General features: G+C 44.0%; 1 long non-coding RNA gene across 1 annotated transcript; it reads left to right on the forward strand.

The window, feature by feature from the left end:
- Positions 1–4,106: 4,106 nt before the first annotated feature.
- On the forward strand, positions 4,107–8,167 carry LOC132210721 (uncharacterized). The gene is made up of 3 exons (XR_009446901.1): positions 4,107–4,220; positions 4,966–5,051; positions 7,956–8,167. It is a non-coding gene; the product is annotated as an uncharacterized LOC132210721 (long non-coding RNA).
- The last annotated feature ends 8,911 nt before the right edge of the window (positions 8,168–17,078 follow it).

A 17,078-nucleotide genomic window follows, 5' to 3' on the forward strand; every position in this document is an offset into this window, starting at 1 on the left:
CAAGTCCTTGCCAACCCTCCAAAGAGCATCCCACCCAAACCCAAACTCTCTGCCATGTCCCTATAACCCTGCATTTCTCAGGGCCAACCCACATAACCTGCACATCATTTGTCTGTAGGAGGAATCTGGAACACCCAGTGGAAACCCACGCAGACACGGGGAGAATGTGCAAACTCCACACAGATGTTCGCCTAAGGTTGGAATCGAGCCTGCGTCCCTGGCACTGTGAGGCAGCAATGCTAACCACTGAGCCACCATGCCACCCTATGTGGGCATGGAAGCTAGAGAACTTGGAGAAATAGAGAGTGATACCTTGAAAAATGTCCATGGTACAGAACAGGAGGTGCTGGACATCTTAAAACACATAAAGTTGGATAAATCCTGGAAACCTGATCAGGTATAGCACAGAACTTTGTGGGAAGCTTGGGATGAGATTGCTGGACCCCTTGCTCTGATATTTGTATCATCAATAGCCATGGGTGAGGTGCTGGAAGACTACAGGTTGGCTAACATGATGCCATTATTTAAGAATGGTGGTAATGGAAACCCAGGGAACTATTCACCAGTGAGGTTGACATCCACTGTGGGTAACTTGTTGAAGGCAATTCTGAGGGACAGCATTTACATGCATTTGGAAAGGCAAGGACTGATTAGGGATTGTCAACATTGGTTGTTGTGGGGAATTGTGTGTCACTAGTTTGTTTGAGGCTTTTGAAGAAGTGGCAAAGAAGATTGATGGGAGCAGAACAATGGACATTGTCTAAATGAAGAGATAGTAGGAACTGCAGATGGTGGAGAATATGAGATAACAAGGTGTAGAGCTGGATGAACACAGCAGGCCAAACAGTATCATAGGAGCAGGAAAGCTAGGAGCATCTAGTCCAGAAAGGTCAGCCTTCCTGCTCCTATGATGCTGCTTGGCCTGCTGTGTTCATCCAGCTCTACACCTTATCTCATTGTCTAAATGGACTTCAGTAAGGCATCTGGCAAGGTTCCGCATCGTGGACTGGTGAGCAACGTTAGGTTACATGGAATTCGGGGCGGGAGGTGAGCTAACCAATCGAATACAAAATTAGCTTGAAGGTAGGAGACAGAGGGTTATTTTTCAGACTAGAGGCTTGTGACCAGCGGTGTGCTGTAAGAATCAGTGCTGGGTCCACTGCATTTATAGAAATGATTTGGATGAGAATATAAGAGGTATGGTTAATAAGTTTGCAGATCGCACCAAAATCGATGGGGTAGCAGACAGTGAAGAAGGTTATCTCAGGATAAAATGGGATCTTGATCAGTTGGGCCAGTGGACCCAGGAATGGCAGATGGAGTTTAATTTCCATAAATGTGAGATGTTGCATTTTGGAAAGGCAAATCAGGGCAGGACTTATACAGTTAATGGAGGGTCCTGGGGAGTGGTGCCAAGCAAAGAAACGAGGGGTGAAGGTGCTTAGTTCCTTGAAAGTGGAGTCACAGGTAGATATGGTGGTGAAGAAGGCGTTTGGCACGCTTGCCTTCATTGGTCAGTGCTTCGAGTGTAGGAGTTGGGGTGGCATGTTGTGGCTGTACAGGACATTGGTGAGGCCTCTTTTAAAATACCCCATTCAATTCTCTTCTCCCTGTGATAGGAAAGACGTTCTTCTACTAGGAAGTGTTCAGAAGAGATTTACAAGGATGTTGCCAGGGTTGGAGGGTTTGAGCTATGGGGAGAGGCTGAACAGGCTGGGGATATGTTCCCCGGAGCATCAGAGGTTGAGGGGTGACACAATAAAGTTTTATACAATCACAAGGGACATGGACGGGGTAAATAACCGAGGTCTTTTTCCCAGGTAGGAGAGTTCAAAACTAGACGGCATGGGTTTAAGATGAGACCGGAAAGATTTAAATGATTAAACGGGGCTTGAGGGACAATGTTTTCATGCAGAGGCTGGTGTGAGTGTGAAGCAAGCTGCCAGAGGAGGTGAGTACAGTTAGATCATTTAAAAGGCATCTGGATGGGAGCATGAATAGGAAGGGTTTAGTGGGATATGGGCTAAACACTGACAAATGGGACTAGATCACTTTTGGATATCTGATCAACGTGGACAAGTTGGATTGAAGGGTCTTTCATGTTTCCATGCTGTATAACTCGATGACAGAGTTTGGGCAGAGAGGTGGCAGATGGAGTTCAATCCGGAAAAATGTGAGGTGATGCATTTTTGAAGGTCTAATCCAGATGGAAAATATACAGTAAGTGGCAGAACCCTTAAGAGTACTGACAGGCAGAGGGATCTGGGTGTATAGGTACACAGGTCACTGAAAGTGGCAACACAGGTGGAATAGGTAGTCAACAAGAGAAGCAGCATGCTTGTCTTCATCAGCTGAGACATTGAGTTTAGAAATTGGCTGGTAATGTTGCAGCTTTATAGAACCTTAGTTAGGCTGCATTTAGAATATTACGTTCAATTCTGGTCGCCACACTACCGGAATGATGTGGTGGCTTTGGAGAGAGTACAGAAAATATTCACCAGGAAGTCACCTGGTAAGGAAGACATTAACTATGAGGAGAGGTTGGAGAAACTTAGATTGTTCTCACTGTAACAATGGAGGTTGAGGGGGGACCTGATAGAGGTCTACAAGCTTATGAAGGGCGTGGACAGACTGGACAGTCAGAAGCTTTTTCCCAGGGTGGAAAAGCCAATTACCAGGGGCCATGGGTTTAAGGTGAGAGAGGAAATGTTTAAAGGTGATGTACGAGGCAAATTTTTTACACAGAGGGTGGTGGATGCCTGGAACTTGCTGCCGGGGGAGGTACTGAAAGTGGATACAATAGTGGCTTTTAAAGGACATCTTGGCGTGAATAGGATGGGAATAGAGGGATGCGGTCCCCAGGAAGGGTAGGGGATTTCTGTTGTGACAGGAAGCATGGCGGTGCAGGCTTGGATGGCCCAAGGGCCTGTTCCTGTGCTGTAATTTACTTTGTTCTTTGTTTGCTTTTGACTCTAGAAGTCAAGGGAGATTGCCTTCTAGTGGGGTGGGGGGGGGGGGGGGGTTCCCAGGACAGTAAGTCACTGGCAACCTCTCATAGCCCAGGGGCTTGGGCATGGTCAGTCAGCCCCTGGGGGCAGTCAGCATCAGGATCCTCTCCACATAAGGGGTGGGATATCAAAGGTCAGACACCCCATCACCTGCCCTGACTCTTTCCCTGTTGAGGGCAGTTTATCTCCTGGAATGAGGGAAAGACAGATGCCAGGATGGCATGAAGAGAGACTGTATTGGTTAGGGCTGGAGCTCAGAAGACTAAGAGGTAAGGCCATAGAAACCGATAAAATTCTAACAGGACTAGACAGGTTAAGCACAGGAAGGATGTTCCCCGTGACCGCTGAGTCCACAAGTAGGGATCACAAACTAATAACACTGGGTATGTCATTTAGTACCGAATTGCATGTTACCCTTTGTCTCTCAGTGGTCTGGGCCTGGAGTATCTACCAACATAATGTAAAACATGATCCATTCAACCACAAATATTCTCCAGCCATTGATTCACAATCTCTTCATTCTGGCACATACCAGTTGCTTTGCTGTTTGTAAATTTCTCCACTCTCATTAGAATGCTTTCACTTCTGCCTGATGCATAACATAATCCTGTCATTAATTAGATCACGCTTTAATTATCTATATTCACAGGTTTCTGCGAGCTGCGTTAGGTGTAATCGATGGACTCACTTTGTTCCCTAACATTGAATATGTACCGTTCACATATAACATTCAATTAAGGTTCAATGTAAGCTTTGGAACTATTGAAATTTCCACTGTCTGTCTTTTGGGACCTTCAGAGAGATTCAGGATGGGATATATTTTGGAACAGACTCCTTCCAATTGTGATAGAACAGTAGTGGCTTGCTTTGGTTCACTCAGAAAACTTATTGCTATTTCATAATTCTGCACAGAAAGGAAATCCAGTTTGTTTCATAGCTCCTATCACTTGAAAAGAAGTGGGCTGGGCAGAAGCTGCAGCCAGTTTCTATTTACCAGAGCTTTAACTGTGGCTTATATAACCAGGTGTAGAGCTGGATGAACGCAGCAGGCCAAGCAGCATCAGTGGAGCAGGAAAGTTGATGCTTTGGGCCTAGACCCTTCTTCATATTTTTCAGCTTTCCTGCTCCTCTGATGTGGCTTGGCCTGACGTGTTCATCCAGCTCTACACCTTCTCCAGCATCTCCAGCATCTGCGGTTCCTGCTATCTCAGAGTGAGTTTTAATTGTGGCTTGCTTGTTTAAGATTAGTTTTCTGTTTATACCTGTGCACGTACCCATGTTTCTGTGTCTGTAGCTGTGCTTTCTTACAGCTGTGTAATACTGACCTCCACGTCACCTCTGACACCATGTTTCTTGTGTGCAGTGCTATAGTGTGTTTAACACCAGATCTTTATTGAAGTGAAGGTGTCTGCATGTTGGAGGCCACATGACTACGGCATTCCAGGAAGGACATTCCTTTATGACTGTATTTCAATCCAAACATTTTTAATGGCAGAGTGAAGAGAATTGAGAATGCAAAAGAGGACACATTACAGGAGTGCAGAGATCTCAGAGGGTTGTAGGAATGGAAGATGATACAGAGGTAGGGAGACCATGGAAGGGTTTGAAAGCAATGATGAAATTTTTTTATCAAATTGTTCTGAGACCAGAGCCAGTGCATTTGGTGAGCGCGATGGGTGAAGGCGATTTAGTGCGAATTAGAGTACAGGTAGCAGAGTTTTGGATAAATTCAGCAGGCTGCTCAGTGGGAGGCTAGTCAGGAGAAGGTTAAAGTTGTGAATTTGGCGCTTATTAATTCCATCTTGCAGACTCGTTGTTCAGAGCCCTGGCTAACTATTTGTCAAAGGGATTCTCTTTAAATTATATACTTAAACTGTTACGAAGAAAACAGCACGGAGATGGAGAGGGAGAGGCAGAAAACAAGAGAGATATTGACTACTGTCATCTTCTATTCCAGGATTCTGCCACTTTCAATGGAAATGAGAGAGTGTAAGATTAATTTTGCCATCAGAAAACCATGGATTCTATCCCAAGTTGTCAAAGGTATGTCTATAAAAGCTCTTATTATATAATTACAAGAGTCAGAGAGCTTTATGACGATTGGATAAATGTAATGTTGTTTAGATGAGTATCTTATGAAGACTGAATTCTATGATCTCATCCCATTTTCCATTAATCCCAAAAATTGCTGTTTATACTCCCCAGACCAGGCAGTGCCTAGGACTAGCCCCCATTTCACCAGCACAGCCATGTCATTGTGAAAACTGCAGACCTCACTGTCTAGACACAATCTCTCTAATCCAGACTGAGGCATTCAGGTTCCAAGCTGCTTGCTGAGCAAACTGATTTGAAGGTGATCTCCCATGGTTACAGTATGATACTCCATCGAGAGCCAATGCCCTCAAATTCTTTTTACTTCTGTGCTGGGCCTCCAAGTTCTGTGCATGGCAGTGATTTCCGAAACTGAAGGTTAAGATTAGATTTCCTACAGTGTGGAAACAGACCCTTCAGCCCAACAAGTCCACACCACCCTTTGAAGCATCCCACCCAGGCCCAACCCCCTATTACCCATACACCCCTGAACACTGTGGGCAATTTAGTGCAGCCAATCCACCTAACCTGCACATCTTTGGGCTGTGGGAGGAAACCGGAGCACCCAGAGGAAACCCACGCAGACACGGAGAGAAGGTGCAAACTCCACACAGACAGTCGCCCGTGACTGGAATCGAAACTGGGTCCCCGGCGCTGTGAGGCTGCAGTGCTAACCACTGAGCCACCGTACCGCCCTTCCACCGTACCACCCAGTTAATGCTGGGTCTGATGTGAGCACACCGCTCAGTCTGTGCAGACCCTTAGAGCAGCTATACAGAGGTCACATTGGCCAAAACCTTCTTGAAAGAAGAGAAGACTTACAGCTTTCTATGTCCCCGTTAGACGCAATGCGAAATGCTAATATGTAGCAGAAAGCCGATATAACGCTTCGGTGATGTGGCTTATTTCTGATTTCCACCCGTAATCATAGACTGGTCTCTCCCTCCATCGGACACATCCTTCATGTATTTACCCTGTCTAGGCCTGTTTATAAGTTTCTATAAGATCCCTCTTCATTCTTCTAAACTCCATTGAATATATTCTTAACCAAGCCAGTCTCTCTTCATATGTCAGTCCTGCTGTCCCATCATTATGGGGAGGCAATGATGCAGTAGCATTATCAGTGGGAAAGTTGCTCTAGAGACCCAGGTAATGTTCTGGGGACCTGGGTTCAAATCCTACCATGGCAGGTGGTAGAATTTGAAATCAAGAGAAAATTCTGGCATTAAGAGCCTAATGATGGCCATGAATCCATTGCAGATTATGGGGAAGAACCCATCTGGTTCACTAATGTTCTTTAGAGAGAGAACTGCCATCCTAACCTGCTCTGGCCTACATGTGACTGCAGACCCACAGCTACGTAATTGACTCTTAGTTGCCTTCATGATAATTAATGAATGAATTAAAAGGAGAAATCCCAGTAATCAAACTTTTTTTATAATTCCTTCCATATCCAAGACTTCCTTCCTCAGAAAAGGAAACCAAAACTCCACAGAATCACAAGGTCACAATTCATAGGATGAGTGAATGGCACTGGATACTTTGATTGGTGGTTGTGACATAACTGATTGTCCACAAGAAATATGTCAGAGGTGTCCCAGATCAGCAGTGTAGGCTGTTTCAAAACAGGCAGCAGTCTACTACCTGGGCCTTGGGATTTGCATCAGATTTTAATAGTGATGTGAGTCATGGGTCAAATTTGTATGACACAAAGCTCTGGCTGTGCCACAAGTCATCAGCCATTTCCACTGACAGAATAGAAAATCAAATAGGAAAATGCCTGTCATTAGATGAAATTCTATGCTGGCAGCTCCAGGTCACCAGGACTTGGTTGAGCTTCTCCTATAATTGTGCCAACCAGTCACAGCAGAGCTCATCCACATCGAATCATGGAGCACTGTCAAGTCTCCATGTCAAATGAGACAAACACCGTGCCTGGAGGATGTTCAACTCAGTGAGAGGCCCTCTTTGGTCTGCCCAAAACTTGTTGGTCTTCCAGAGCAAGGCATCGATCTCAGGAGAATGTTGCAGACTGGCACATTCTAAGGTCCAGGATTGTGTGCTGAAGGATGCACTAAAGCCTGGGGTTGTTGCCGCGATGGCATGGTGTGGAAAGGCCACTGTCGAAGGTCTTTCTGCCAAAGTTAAATATAGGCCTGCTCAGTTATCAGGCACCCCAGTGCCTCAAATATATAATCCTGTACAAGTCAGAAGTGCATCAGAGATAATGGGAACTGCAGATGCTGGAGAATCCAAGATAATCAAGTGTGAAGCTGGATGAACATAGCAGGCCAAGCAGCATCTCAGGAGCATAAAAGCTGACATTTCGGGCCTAGACCCTTCATCAGAGATGGGGGGGGGACCCTCTCTGATGAAGGGTCTAGGCCCAGAACGTCAGCTTTTGTGCTCCTGAGATGCTGCTTGGCCTGCTGTGTTCATCCAGCTCCACACTTTGTTATCTATGAAGGGTAAATCCCGAAAGGTTGACTGCTCCTTTCCTCCAGACGCTACCTGGCTTGCTGTGTTCTTCCAGCCTCCAGTTTGTCTACCTTGGATTCCAGCATCTACAGTTTTTTTTGTCTCTAACTTTGGTTTGTTTGATGGGTAGAGTTTGTTTCTTCATATGCTCTGTGCAGAACTGCATTGCTTTGGGAACTATGTGTGTACATATAAAGATATTTTTATGAATAGAGTATACTTTTGAAATAAAAAAATCATTTGACATCGAGGTGTTTCCCTGTGTAATGATATACAAAGGTTCTGAAGAAGGGTCCATGCCCGAAACGTCAGCTTTTGTGCTCCTGAGATGTTGCTTGACCTGCTGTGTTCCTCCACCTCTATACCTTATTATCTCAGATTCTCCATCATCGGCAGTTCCTACTATCTCTGATCCAAAGGCTGTATGTTTGGCTGAAACTGTGATGACACTAAAAACATCCACAGCTGCGAAGACAATGAAGTTGATAGAACAAACAGGAAACTGTGGCATAGAGTGGAAAAGCAGGGCCACGAAGAGGTGGGAGAACGTAGCATTGACTTTCTCATCCTTTCTGCAAAAAGAAGGTGGTTTGGAACACTTAGACAAGTAGGCACTCTCTCAGGTAAGGAAGAGGATGAGATCAAACATGTTTTACACTTGTTCGAAGACTAAGCAGAAGAAGACTGTTGAGTTTTTAGAGTCTACAGGTCAGGAAAAGGCCTTCAGTCCATCAGGCCTGCACCAGTCAGAAACAACAATCTAACTATTCTAATCCCATTTCCCAGCACTTGGCCCATAGTCTTGTATGCCTTGGCATCACAAGTACACATTTAAATACTTCTCAAATGTTATGAGACATTTTGGAAAGATGTCCTGCCTATACCATCCTTATAGGCAGTCAGTTCCCATCACCCCCTGACTGTAAACACTTTTCCTCACATCTCCGCTTAAACCTTCTGCCCCTTGCCTTAATATTTTTCTGGAGATAACTCCTGGCAGTTTTCAAAGCTTTGTAGAAGGCATGAACAAATCAAATAAGCTGTGACACTTTTCATCCATTTACTACTTGTGCTTTCATTTCAGAATTTATTTTGACGTGGAATGTGTTTGTAGAGATTACTTGCACATACAGGGCTTCAGAAACTGATTGCAGGAGCTGGGGTGCATTATTGCTCCAGTGAATGTTACTTTGATTTGTTAAGTGTCTGTTAATTAAATTACTATTAACCATTTGCTGCTTCAGTTACAGTACTGCACATTTGTTATTTTAAGAGTAGAAGTGCATGTGTGCAAGACAGGTTAGATAGTGGTCTCCCATCTACCTCTGCTTAACCAGAATTTGTGGGTGGAATCTTTGCAATTTGATTCAACAGGATGGTCCTCTTTTAATGTTATACTTATATTGTTGACCTATAGTACACAAATTTTAACAACTATACATTGAATTTCACTGCGCTGTCTTGTTTTCCTTGGAGTCTAGGGTCATGTTAATCTTCAAATGTTTAAAAGGAAGTGGCATTGGAAAACAGTTTGGGAATTAGTGCTGTAGGGTATATCTCAGCTGATATTCCAGCCATGACTCCCTCAGTGTGTGAGCTTTTACTATGTCATCCTGTTTGCATACAAAACAGAAAAGAGCAACTCAAACAAGAATCTACTGATGCAATCAGGCTCCACCTCATTATTTGCTGGGTGTACACAGATATACCTCTATTTAAACCACAACTGCACATTAGGCAGATTGCAGATTGGGACCAGCTGGGGTTTAGCAGTCTAAATATTTTTCATGCAGTGACTGGAATGGAATGTGCACTATGCTGCCATAAAGACACTTTTATTTCCCAACCTAACACCGGATGGGACTCTCACATTGAGTCACTGTGTCTCAACGTGTGATACTTTACTGGCATTCCAGTTTACTTTCACAGATTTCTTTAAAATTGTGAATCACAGCAAAAGCAATATTGCCATTTAATGGGACAGCAACCCTGTTAAATGATAGATATAGAAAGGTGTGTGTTACCGAGGGCAAAATTAAAGTTACCCGAGTCAAACTGACTGTTTTCTCATCAGAGAGAGATGATTGGGAGTGGTTTAAGAGTCACTACCTTCAACTAGAGATTGAGAAGGTGGACCCTTCATAGTAACCAAGGCTAGTGCAGGAATTGAGCCCATGCTTTTAGCTCCACTGCATTGGAAGCCAGCTGTCCAGCCAACTGAGCTGGCCTACCCCTATGGCAGGGGCTGGTGAATCTGGAGGCATGCTAGCCCCTGTGCCAAATGGTCACTGCCCACATATCCAACTTGCATCGGTTGGGTCCTCTGGTTATCCCATGCCAATTGAGTAGGACATATCCAGGGATAGCTACCATCTGCTCCTGCTTCCCAGCATTTCCTGCTGATGCCTTCAGCTTGTTCCTTACTTTTCTTCCTAGTTTTGTTCACAGTCCTTTTCTCCTGACCCCTTGCCGGGTCACTCGACACCATGGGCACTGATTGTTGGCAGAAGTGGTTATCAGAATCAAAGCTTGATGTTGGGCCATGTGGGGCAGGTAACTGAGAGCTGTATTCACATAGGCAGGTCTGAAGGAGCATGTAAGAGAGTCAGGATTGAGACAGAGACACCAGTGGTGGCTAAGGGAGAGCACTCCTAGCTCAGACTGGGATGGTAGTTGAAAAGCAGATGAATACCTTATCAGTTCATAATTTGTTTAAACCATCACGGTGGTCTATGGGAACAGGGAAGTCTTTATTTCAACAAAACCAGAAAGTAGGAGAAGCTCAGCAGGTCTTGCTGTAACTGCGGAGAGAGAAACAGAGTTAATGTTTCAAATTCAGTCCAACTTCTTCAGAACTGATGTTTATCTGTAGGACACTTTAAGCATTTAATTTGCTGAAAACCTCATGATTACACCTCTCTGAAGTATCAGTTGAAATGTTTTTTCCATCTTAAAGATGCTATTAAATGCAAATTGCTTTTGAACAGGCTTCCAGCTAACCTTCTCCACCCAATACTTTTTTCCATAAAAAGCCAGAAGCTTTCCTAAAGGGACAAGGTTATGAACAACTGAGGGTCGCAGTGAAGGTTCAATTCAAACTTCAGCACTGGGAACGTCCCTTAAACTCGATAGTTTCTCTGCCACAGTTAGTAATGGTCCCTGAATCAAAATCCTAGAACTCCCTCCCTAACAACACTATGGGTCTATGTAGGCCAAATAGTTTAAAAATGCAGCTCACTACCACCTGCTGAAGGTCAAATAGTGTTGGGCAATAAATGCTGGCCAGCCAGTGAAGATAACATCCCATGAATCAATTGCAATCTCTGTGCAGAGTTGGGGGAGTGTTGCACCACAGAGACGCCATCCTCTAAACTGGAACCTACGCTGCCCCCTGAAATAAATGCTAAGGATCCCATTGCACTATTGACAGAAGAGCAGCGGACGTTGAAATGCAGTGTCAACTGAGCATGCATTTGTGATTCAGAGCGGCAGATGCTAACAGGAGATAGATTAGGTCACATATATAGAAAGAAGTGTCCGTTTAGGATTGCCTTGTCTAAGGAAGAGAACTGTATTCTACAGTAACACTCTACTTGGTCTTTGAATAACAGAGCCACTTGGAAGATGGACTGCTTTGATTGGTCGATTGATTTATTGTCACGTGTACCAAAGTAGAGTGAAAAGTTCTGTTTATGAGCAGTGCAGGCAGATCATAATAAGCAAAGGAAGTACAGATCAAAAAGACTTAGACAGAGGCAGACAGGTTACAGTGTACAGGGCAAGATGGATCTTTACCAAATTTAAGCGAAGACACCCCCCTGTTCTGATCAATACATCTTTCTTCACGCTTTTTTTTGATGAAGATTTTTCTGATGAAGGGTCTAGGCCTGAAACATCAGCTTTTGTGCTCTTCTGATGCTGCTTGGCCTGCTGCATTCATCCAGCTCCACACTTTGTTATCTCGGATTCTCCAGCATCTGCAGTTCCCATTTTCTCTTTCTTCACACTTATCTGAATGCTTATTTACCAGATTATCTGGTAATTTATTTTGTGGCTGTTTGTGTGAACTTGCTGTGTGTAAACTGGTCTCCACACACTGTTTAATATTTAAAATGGCTCAGTTGATAACATTTTCATCTCTGACAGAAGGTTAATGTGATTTTGCTTTAGGACTGGTCTATGCTAATGAGCCCATAAAGCAGGCAGAAGCAAGTTGGAGATAACAAGGTGTGGAGCTGGATGAACACGGCAGGTCAAGCAGCATCTTAGGAGCACAAAAGCTGACGATTCGGGCCTAGGCCAAGCAAGTTGGAGTCAGAATAATTTTACCAAGTTAATTGCAAGCTGTAGTTTGAGCTGCTGAATAACACTGCATGAGATTGTCGGGTAAACGGAATTCACATTACTTTCTACTAAGTGTTACTAACCAATAGTGTAAGAAATACAACATGGCGATTAGTATTAGTGAATTTCTTCAGAAACAAAGGCACCGATGCAAACTTGAAAACGACAGTAAAATGACCCAGGCAAGACTTGAAGTGGTGCAGAAATTACATTTAAGTTGGGACCTCAGGAAAATAAATCCTGATAGAAACTGGGAGTATTTGATCAGTGAGTCTGTTCCAGCAGAGATTCAGTTCCAGATTGGGCTGTAGAAGCTGCAGGACTATCAAGTGTGATCACTGTGCAAAGAGAAAAAAGATGTCCAAGACAAAAACTAAATGCTTGAGCTTCAGCTGAAAATAGCACAGGGTAAACAAAGTCGCTGTGTTGCTGAATCTCCACACTGTGTAACCTGATGACTATAAATCCCCCACACTTTGATGGTATTTGCACAAGACAGGGAACATTGGAAAGATGGCTGGCCGAGGCAGCATGGTTGGTTCAGCGGTTAGGACTGCTGCCTCACAGCACCAGGGACGCGAGTTCTTTGGGTGACCCTCAGTGTGGAGATTGCACGTTCTCTCCATGTCTGTGTGAATTTCCTCTGGGTGCTCTGGTTTCCTCTCACAGTACAGAGGTGTGCAGGTTGGGTGGATTGGCCATGCTAAATTGCCCATAGTGTCTGGGGATATGCAGGCTAAGTGGATTTGCCACGGGATATACAGGGTTACAAGGAGAGGGTAGGGGGTGTGTCTGGGTGGGAAGGTCTTTGGAATGTCAATGTGAACTTGATGGGCCAACTAGCCTGCTTCCATGCTGTCGGGATTCTATGAAATTCCCTAGCCTGAATTGGAAGGCCACAAATGTTTTACCTGAATTATCACTTTTTAAACATACAATGAAGTTAAACATTGTAGATTTAGCTGTTGCAGAACTGAATGAGTGAGCAGTGAAACGAAGGGTTGCATTATTGTGTGAAAAGCTGGAAGATCAGCTTAGTGTAAAAATAAACTCTAGAATTCATCGCCCAGAGCTGATGTCATATAAGCCCAGGTACAAGAAGCAACTGAACAATTTGTGATAAAGATAAAGACAGTGATTTTTCAAAGGGCCGAGTTGTCTGAGCAGATGCTAGTGTTGGTTCCAGCTTCAGTGCCTGTTGAAGCTTAACAAAAATACCTCTTAGATGAAGGTCACAGCATTGAAACACACCGGCTTGGCGAGCAAGTCTACAACCTCATCCACAACCCAAGCTACAAACCTTCTCAAAAATTTAAACATTGCTTAAAGATGGCAAATAATGAAGCCATTGTAGCCTGACAATATCTGCGTACCTTTGGTGCACTTACCAGCGCTAACCATGAGAAAGGAAGCAAGTAAGTTGTGTGGGCAGTACCCATTGCTGTTTCCACAGTGAAGCCGTCCCATATTCCCAAGATCTTTGCAAGTCACGTGGTTGAGCTGGACACTGGGCTTGACTGTACAGGAAAACTGGCTCCAGAGATACGATCAGGTGGAACGAAACAGAAAGCACATACTGCGTGGCTGATATATTTGCATCATCGTGAGCTACGGGTGAGGTTCCAGAAGGCTGGAGGGTAGCGAATGTTGTTCCCTTATTAAAGAAAAGCTGCAAAGAAATTACAGACCAGTAAGCTTAGTACGTGTGTTAGATAAGTTACTTGAGAAGGTTTTGAGGGATAAAATATACATGCATTTAGAAGGACAAGGTTTGGATCGGAGTAGTCAGCATGGCTGCAAGTGTGGGAGATCATGTCTCACAAATTTGTTACAGTTCTTTGATGAAGTGACCAGGAAGGTTGATGAGGGCAGGGCAGTAGATATAGTCTGTATGGATTTCAGTAAGGCCTTTGATAAGGTTCCATATGGTAGGCTGCTGTGGAAGGTTAGATCGCATGGAATCCCGGGAAGTTGGCAAATTCAATACAATTGGCTTGATGGTAGGAATCAGAGAGTAATACTGGAACAACACTTATCGAATTGGAGGCCTCTGACTAGTGCTGTGTCTCAGGGGTCGGTGCTGTTTGTTATCCAAATAAATGGTTTGGATGAGAATGTACAAGGCATGATTAGTGAGTTTGCAGATGACACTAAAATTGGTGGTATCATGGACAGTGAGGAAGGCTATCAGAAATTTCAACAGGATATTGATCAGCTGGAGAAGTGGGCTGAGAAATAGCAAATGCAGTTTAACATAGATTAGTGTGAGGTCTTGTGTTTTGGAAAGTCAAATCAAGGTAGAAGTTTCAAGGTGAATGGTAGGGCCTTAAGGAGTGTAGTGGAACAGAGAGGCCTTGGAGTTCAGGTGCACAGTTCTATGAAAGTGGAGTCACAGGTAGACCGGACAGTGCACTAGGTTTTTGATGCACTGGCCTTCATCAGTCAGGGCAATGAGTGTAGAAGTTGGGAAGTTATGCTGCAGTTGATCAGGATGTTGCTGAGGCTGCACTTGGAGTATTGTGTTCAGTTTTGGCCATTTTGCTATAGGAAGGATGTTATTAAACTGAAAAGAGTGCAGGATGTTGCCAGGGCTCAAGGAACTGAGTTACAGGGAGAGGTTGAACAAGCTAGGACATTTTTTTTGAGCATAGGAGACTGAGGGGTATCTTATAGAAGTGCATAAGATCACTTATGGCATGAGTAGAGTGAATACATTCAGTCTTTTTCCCAGCGTTGGGGAATCAAAGACTAGAGGGCATTAGTTTAAGGTAAGAGGGGAAAGAATACAAGGGACCCTGTGGGTAAGTTTTTTACACGGTGGGCGGCACATATGTGGAATTTGCTGCCAGCAGAAGTGGTTGAGGTGGCTACATTAACAACATTTAAAAGGCATTTGAATAAATAGATAGATAAAGGGAGGTGATGGCTGTGCAGTATTATCATTAGACTGTTAATCCAGAGATCCAGTTAACATTCTAGGGACCCACGTACCCAGGTTCGAATTCCGCCACAGCAGATGATGGAACTTGAATTTAATAAAATATCTGGAATTAGCAATCTAATAATGACCATGAATCCATTGTTGGAAAACCCCATCTGGTTCACTAATGTCCTTAAGGGAAAGAAATTGCTGACCTTACCTGATCTGGCCTACATGTGATTCCAAACCCACAGCAATGTGGTTGACTTTCATCTGCCCTCTGGGCAATTAGGGAAGTGCAACAGATGTTGCCTATCGAGCAATGTCCTCATCCCGTGAATGAATAGAGGTTTGGAAGGATATAGGCCAAGTGCAGGGAAACGGGGTTAGTGTGGACGGACATTTGGGTCAGCAGGGACCAGTTTGGGCTGAAGGGCCTGTCTCTGTGCTGAAGGGCTCTATGACTATATGATCATGTTGGCAGCAACAACAGGGGTACACCAGAGATCTGCACTTACAGGAGATTAGCAGCAAGGCAGATCAGCTTGAAGATTCAGAGAGGAGAGTCTTTAACCAGAAAGTAAGTGACCTTTGTGTATTGTCAGTGTGACACATTGTGTGGACAAAGTCAGTTATAAGACTTTGCCACTATGAACATTATCTGTCCAAAGAATATTGACAAACACACAATCAAGTCAAAAGTTAACACTGCTCTACTGAGCTTTGAGACAATTCACACGCAGGAACTCCAAGTACTCTGTGTATACAATATTGTGACTCTACCTGGCAGTCAATCTGCTATGGCTTTAAGAGTTGAACACATTTGATTTGTTGTAATGTCTACTATGTAATTTATTATGTGTTTAGCTGTTTGAAGCAGTACTCAGAGTTAGCCAATTGCTGACAAGTTATTGATTTTTACACAAGGATCATGAACACAACATGATGGACAGTGATGGATAAGATTATACTGATGAGGACTGTCGTGTTTCACCAGGCAGTGAGCAGGTTCCCGTCCATCAACAGATGTAGAATACACAGTCATCAATCTTAAATTATACAAAAGTGTAAGAGACAATCCTCAATGGCTTTGTTTGTTACAGCATCACAGGTTTTTGAAAACATAGCTTGCTAGTTGGGAGGCCAAAGCCTACTGAAACTCATAAACATTGAAAATAGGAGCAGCGGTAGGCTATTCAGCCCTTCGGCAGCTCCATCCTTCATTGTGATCATGGTTGATTGTCTGACTCAGTAGCCTGGTTCTCACTTTCTCCCCATATCCTTTAGTCTGTTTCCAACTCCTTCTTGAAATCATACAATGTTTTGGCCTTAATCTCTTTCATGGTAGTGAATTCCACAGGCTCATCACTCTCTGGGTAAAGAAATTCCTTCTCATCTCAGTCCTAAAGGATTTACCCCGTATCCTGAGACTTTGACCACTGGTTCTGGACATCCTTTCTGCATTTACCCTGTCTAGTCCTGTTAGAATTTTATAGGTTTCTATAAGATTCCTTCTCATTCTTCCAAACTCCAGTGAATATAACCCTAACTGCCTCAATCTCTCCTCATACATCAGTCTTGTCAGACAAGCAAACTGTCACTGCACTCCCTCGATAGCAAGAAAATTCTTCTTTAGATAAGGAGACCAGAACTGCACACACTATTCTGGGTGTGGTCTCACCAAGGCCCTGTACAACTGCAGCAAGACATCCCTGCTCCTCTACTCGAATCCTCTCGCTATGAAGGCTAATATACAAGTTACCTTCTTTATTACCTGCTGCACCTGCACGCTTACCTTCAGTGATTGGTGTATGAGGACATTTACCCATATTATACTACACATGCCATGCATTTCTCCACCCACTCAGCTTGTTCAAATCACACTGAAGCATCTCTACATCCTCCTCACAGTTCACCCTCCCACCCAGCTTTACGTGATCAGTCACTTCCGAAAGGTGAGTGAGTGCAGGATTGGTAACAAGCAAGGGGAGGTCAAACGTTCTGAAGAAGGGTCACTGGACTCGAAACATTAACTCTGTTTCTCTCTCCAAAGATGCTGCCAGATCTGCTGAGTTTCTGCAACAATTTGTTTTTGTTTAAGGTCAAAGGCATTTTGTCAGAATGGCCACGTAATTTGCTACTTGAAATTGGGGCACAGCAGACATCTTAACAGAATGTGAAATACTTAAACTGCAATCGGAGTTGGATCCTAGACTTTTGTATGCCCAATGTCAAGA

Source organism: Stegostoma tigrinum, chromosome 19, assembly GCF_030684315.1.
Source record: "Stegostoma tigrinum isolate sSteTig4 chromosome 19, sSteTig4.hap1, whole genome shotgun sequence".
Lineage (NCBI taxonomy): Eukaryota > Metazoa > Chordata > Chondrichthyes > Orectolobiformes > Stegostomatidae > Stegostoma > Stegostoma tigrinum.